The sequence below is a fragment of the Solenopsis invicta genome, chromosome 14 (genome assembly GCF_016802725.1).
Source record: "Solenopsis invicta isolate M01_SB chromosome 14, UNIL_Sinv_3.0, whole genome shotgun sequence".
Taxonomy (NCBI): domain Eukaryota; kingdom Metazoa; phylum Arthropoda; class Insecta; order Hymenoptera; family Formicidae; genus Solenopsis; species Solenopsis invicta.
Window position 1 is genome coordinate 13,566,525 of NC_052677.1, and position 7,138 is coordinate 13,573,662.

A 7,138-nucleotide genomic window follows, 5' to 3' on the forward strand; every position below is an offset into this window, starting at 1 on the left:
CATCTCCTCATCATTATTCTCGGAATACGCCGAGTTTCCCCGAAATGAGACAAAGAGAAAGAAAAGTGGGATCACCGCGATCGGTGCCCAGAGCAAAGCGTTATGCCGGTTACATACCGAGTAATCTTTTTTGTTAAACGCTATGGAAGCTCTGCCAAGTAGAGATGATAGATTGTTCGCCGACTGATTTAAAACGGAAGTGAACTCTGCGTCAGCCTGGTCCATTTCGTTATAATAAATAAAAGGCTCAATAGATAAGCTAATATGAAACGGAACGAGGTATGGATGGATGCGTGAGTTAAAGACAAAGATTGTAAACCAAGTCCCTTCATGACTTTTTTGTAAGCTAAAGTAAATAAATATCTATCTATCTAGAAGGCTCAATAAAGCTCGCTAAAAATTATTAAGATTGAAAAACTTGCAAAAATGCTAACTTCGCGAAACAAAAAACTATATCCGCCAAATCCCTTCGCCCTAATGGTAATCATGACCAAATAATTTTCAAAGACCTGCGAACGATGCTCACAGTCATTCTTGCGTTGCCTATTTGGTGAAACTTGCCGATTCACATTCTCCGAATAACTCCGAATGACAAGGAAAACACTTGTAGTGAAAAATCAACTCGTGAATTGTGCATGCGTTTATTGTTCGCATAATGAACACTCTTCGCGAATATATCTCCGATTTAATTATGAGCTTTTAGTATTTCCAATGCAAAGGCATTTGTTAGAAATCCGTTGACTCGTAGCTGCCGGGCGTTGGTATATACTTCGCCTGTTGCATTTCGCTGCAAAACCGAAGATGGCTAATAGAATGGCTGGCATTCCTATACGAGTATTGTTAGCGCCTAACCGCTGCACTTTGTTCGCTTTCGAAGGAATGCACGCGCGTGAGCTCGTGCACCATTCTGACATTGCAACACAATGCACAGTGTGTATATCCCTCAGGGATCCTCGTGACCGGTTTGCCGGAAAGAATCGCAACTCTGTATATTTCCCTTATTACCTGTAGCACAGCATGACCTTGCGATCTCGTAATATCAGGAATTGAGCGCTAGTCAAGCGAAAAGTATTAGAACTCCTCAACGTAGGTCTTCTCGGTAATTACACAGAGTATATTTTGAAAGTTTTACTAATACTTAATGTTATAAATAGATGTTATTATGTATACACAGATGTTATTATGTCATAGTATCACATCTAATTGTATTAATAAACCCAATATTGAATATCGTATTCAAGAAAAAAAGATTTTGAAAAGAAATTCAATTTGGGTCTCCCTATTTATGTTTGCACCTCAAAGTTTAAAATTCTGATATATAAAATTTAATATGGTACAGATTCAAGATATACAAGTGATTTCATAACGTCAACCACTTATCGCTCTCCGAAAAATTAAACAATCTGCGAAGAGAAAATTCTGTTTTGCCTAGCGCTCTAACTTATTTAAGAACTTCCGACGAACCGACCGATTCATCTCCACCAGTCTCAAATCCGTCGGCCGAATCATTCTCTCTTTCCCCCCGTCGTCATCCTTCCCCCTCTTACTCCCCTGAACCTCACGTAAAAAACCAACGTTCCTTCTCATTATTTATTCCCGAAGAAATAGAAAATATCGTAAACGAAATCCCAATAGAACGAATCGAAGAAGTAGCCAATGAATTAAAAAAAATCTTCGACTCGGTCCAAGAACTACCTGAATAACTAAAAATTCCCTGACCGCAATACACACCCACACACGCACATTTATATAAATTTCATTAATCACAAATGTAACCAATTAGAATTTAAGTTTATAATTACATTCTTTGTTAAGATTTCTTAAACCGATCACAAGATTTTTCTTTCTTTTATTACACATGTTCTCTGCAAACAAAAATGTTATTTATGAATTAATTATTTTAATAATCACCATTTATCAATGTAATCGTTTATTTCTTCTATTATGTTAAAATAAACTGTAATCTTTAATTTTAACCATTTTTGTTTATTTTTACCATTTCTAATTCCCGCCCCAATAAAATTGCACTTGGTTCAATCCCGCGTAAAAGCGATTTAATTTATTTACGCAAAATAAGGACTACACGAATGCAAGAGTTTGAATGAGAGTCATAGGCCGTCATTCTCGACACCTGACCTACATTCTAATTCACCTAATGCATTCGACTCGTCGCACTCGCCCGAAAACATGTGTGCGCGAAATTAGGCCTGTTCCGTTCCTCTCTCACTCAAATCATTTCCATAAGTTTCTGCCAGTCGACTCGAGAGACTTATTTCGAGAATTCTGGACGTAACAGAAAAAAGATTTTGAAAAGAAATTCAATTTGGGTTTCCATATTTATGTTTGCACCTCAAAGTTTAACATTCTGATATATAGAATTTAATATGGTACATATTCAAGATATACAACTGATGTCATAACGTCAACCACTTAGTATCGCATCTAATTGTATTCAAAAACCGAATAATGAATATCAAATTTAAGGAAAAAAGATTTTGAAAAGAAATTCAATTTGGGTCTCCCTATTTATGTTTGCACCTCAAATTTTAAAGTACTGATATATATAAAATTTAATATGGTACCAATCCAAGATATACAACTGATGTTATCATTTTCAATTTATCTTATTTAAAATGAAATTTTTTTTCTATATGTAGATGATCAAGATGCAATTGAAAAAGAGCTGAAGAGGTGTAAGATAGAAATGAAACAAAGTAGCAATAAATCAAAACACGCCCGTGAATTTAATATGCAACATAATAAAATAGGTATTCCAATACCTTCTATAAACTATAAGCTATTACCAACAATAAATAAAAATGAATAAAATAAAGGAATATTTCATAAACATGTATTATTTTTCGCTTTTAGATTCGTTTTTCGAGCTATTTACTAAAAGAAACTCTCGAAGAAACTACAAAAAGTAATCCACAAGTAATAAATAAGAGAAAATCAAATGGTGTACCAAACGGTAAAGGTATATTGATTTATTATTTCCACAATTGTTCAATGTAAAACTCCGAAAGGATCATTATGTGCTAATTAAGTATATTGTAGAACATCTATTTATTACTTTTATCAATATGAAATTAATATTTTGGTTTTATTCTTCACAATATTTAACAGCTCAACAACAAATAAACTCCAATAAACATATTCAATCAATTTTATTAAAAAGTGGTTCTCGTGAATCAGATGGACTTTGTGATGAACCTATTGGTCGTGATCCTATTGAAAATCATAGATGCTGCGGTTAATTTTTTTGCATTTATTTTTCTACTAATATAGAACCGCTTTTTTCGATTATGAATTGAGTAATTTGTTCATAGATAAGTACTGGCGAAAAATGATGCAAAAATTTATAACAATTAAATGAAAAATTGATTTCATTACTAAACTTCTGGAAAACTCCAGCCAAGCAGAAAGAAATCCAATTGTACGAGTTGAGAAATTCAGTCTATTGCCAAATTTTCCATTAACAACAGTGGAATAGTTGGAAAATTTTAATATTCAGTTGAGATCGCCGTAGTATCGCCGTCCAACAACAATTCGTAAGTGTATTATTATTTACAAATCGCGGGTAAACCAGCGGATCGAGGGGATCGACGGGAAACTTGGCGAGCTGCGACCTGATCTCGTGATCAGGCACGAGCCCTCCAGGAGTGTCGTCATCTGCGACGTGACGGTGCCCTTCGAGAACCGTTGGGAAGCTTTCGAGGACGCTAGGGCGAGGAAAATAGCCAAGTACTCGCCACTAGCTGAGGAGCTCCAACGCAGGGGGTACCGTGTGGTCGTGACGGCCTTCGTCGTCGGTGCCCTCGGGTCATGGGATCCGAGAAACGGTGCTGAGACTGCTGCGGATTGGCACCCCGTACGCGTCACTGATGCGCCGTCTGATGGTCTCGGATACCATCCGCTGGTCCAGGGACATATACGTGGAGCACGTGTCTGGCACTCGCCAGTACCGGGCTTCTCCTCGCCCCGCCGGCGGTGGATTTGCGACACCGCCTCGGGCCATTCGCCGACGCTGGCTCGCCGACGAAGTAGAGCGGCACGACGCGATCGCGTGTGTGAATGTCGCGTAATTTATTTCGAGTCTTTGTCTTGGCCCCTCCTTTTCAACCTATGCAAGAGGGAGCGGCCCAATGTCCACTTATTTTATTTACTTATCTTGTACGCGCTTGACATATTGCTTTTCCTTTTTCTTCTTTTCTCCAAGTCTTTCTTTGTCTACAAGTGGACGGGGCCCCTCCTTGCTGGTTTTAATTATTTATTTATCTATTTATTTTCTTGTTACTGCGTACTTTTGTACTTTTTATTCTGTTATCTTTTTATTACTATTTCTCTGTGTTTTCTTTTCTAGTCATTTCTACCTCTTGTTATATTTTATTTCTTGTTATCTACCTCTCCTTCTTTTTACTCATTTTTCTCTTTTTAACTTTTACTATTCCGTCTGTGAGGCCCTATATGTTCGAGTATGCATGCCGCGAATAAATTTTGTATTTTAGCGTGTGTGAGTGACCGCGTTATACACTTTTTAATTTGAACTACTGTAAATACTGCCGCGCGCGTCCCCCTGGGAATTTTTAACTTCTGACGACGCCTCTGTGATATCCCAGGGGGCGTCACAACTGTGATAACGTATCCCCCCAGCGCGCGAGCTGGGGGGATGAATGTGATATTTTGCTTCTGTTGCGACGGGCCGGGACGCGTACCCCGGCCCTAACTAGTCGTAGTGCCCACTGGCAGGGGGGGCGACTGTCCCCTGCCCATTCTATATTTTAGCCTTTTGCGCGCGGCCTAGCCGCTTTGACTGTAATGACCCCAGGGGGTACTGTCCCCTGGGGAAAAGCTTCTGATTAATAAAGCGTGCTTTATTTACAAATCATTAAGGCGACATAAGACCACGTTGTAAAACTTTTCCTTCTAATATACGCGTTTTAGCATTATATATTTTATAGTAATGATATTCTACAATGACATTATGGCCGACTTTGAGCTATTTCATTCACTCAATATTAACTCTAGATGAATTCTATATATTTGTTTTTATTTTTAAGGGTACATTGAGACAAAAAATACCCCATGATTTTATTTCCCTATAAGTCAAATCAAAATATATTTTTTTGCCCAAATAACAGAAAAATTCTCGTTATCACATACAATATTACAATACATATGAAAAACACATATACAAATTGATCGTTAATTTGTTTAATCACTCTGTAAAAAGTATGTGCTATTTATTGCATATTTGTTAAAACTCATTCAAAATGTATACATTATACATATTGTAGATTCAAAAAATGTCAAAGACTGGAGGAGAAAATATAACTAAAACGATGAAAAACATCATGTCTGAATGTATTGGGCACGATCTGGCAAAAGTTTACACATGGACAGGACAAACAAAGACGCTAGCCTTCAAAGGCTGTGAAATGTCTAATGCCATTATTGGTAAATATAAATTTTAATAGATATCTTTTAATATTAAGTAATATATATTGTAAACGTAAGAAAAAAATTAGAAGAGCTGTTTGGGATTTAACAGGATCCCACAAACCATAAGTACTTCCTTTACTACTCCATGAGGCTGTTCTCTCAATTATTCCGATCTCTTATCGTTATATCCTAATTTGCTTTATAACTTCCAAATATCCCACATATGTGCGTATGTATATATTATTCCATTGGAGAAAATATACAAAACACACATTGCACATATCTCTATCTCATGTAGTATCTTATATTAAGTGACTTCGAAACTTCCGCATCGACAGCAACTCGCTTTATATTAGCTCATGATATATAAGACAAACTTCGTAATGAAATCGAAGAAGTTTTAGAAGAGCATAGTGATCTAACCTACGACGCTCTAAAAGACATGATGTATCTTCAAAATGTAATAGATGGTAAGTGTACAGACATGCATATCACCGCAATATGCTTCTACATTTTTAACAAGGCAGTAAAAATTTAATTATTTTGGTTATTTATACATTATACAAATGTTACACGATGATCCTAATTTTTTTAGGTATGTGCTTTTCTCAGATGAGGCTAAATTTTATAGTGACGGACAACTTAATAGACACAACTGCCATTATTGGTCAGATGTTAATCCCCACTGGTATAGGCCAATAGATCATCAAAATCGATGGAGTATTATGGTGTGGTGCGGCATTGTAAATTATTTGATTGGACCTTATTTTTTTGAAGAGAACGTTGAAAGACACAGTTACTTATCGTTGCTAAGAGATCACTTACCAGGCTTAAAAGATGTTGACTTAGCAACAAGAACAAGAATGTGGCTTCAACAAGATGGTGCTGCACCGCATTATGCACTCTTTGTACGTGCCTTTTTAAATGCCAGTTACAATGACAGATGGATTGGACGAAGGTGTCCAGTTGAATGGCCTCCTTGCTCACCAGATTTGACGTCGCCTGATTTCTTTTTATGGGGATACTTGAAAAATGTTGTTTTTGCTGAACGACCAACCACAAGAGATGATTTTATGGACCGCATTCGTAGAGCTTATGCAGCCATTCCTAGAGCTACCCTGCTTAGAACTGTGGATAGTTTTCAAAACAGATTGCAGTTATGCCTCGAAGCCAACTGAGATAATTTTGAACAATTACTCCGTGGGTAATTCATTTAAATTACAGTGTCAGTGAGAGGCGAGGAGACTCACGATAATCAAGCACCCCGACGTGAGAAGCAAGGGGACTCACGATGATCAAGCTCCCCGACGTGAGAGGCAAGGGGACTTACGATAATCAAGCACCCCGACGTGAGAGGCAAGGGAACTCATGATAATCAAGCACCCTAAAAGATACAGAACTTACTACGTCCACGTCGTTGTTTCCGGGTAACGCTAAAAGTAAGATGAAAGTGCTTTTGACCTTGATATGACCTTGAAAAAAAGGTCAGGTCGAAAAACTAAAAAAGCCCTGTACTCATTTAAAAAGTGCCATTGTTTAAGAGCCCATTGTCAAGAAACAGGTTCTACGGTCAAATAGGGTTTACTAATCAAAAAATGCGTTATAAGCCTCAAACAACCTTGAAAATTGACCACAAGGTCAAGCTAGTCAAAGTGATTAACACTTTTACAATTCATTGACTTTGTTTAAGCATTAT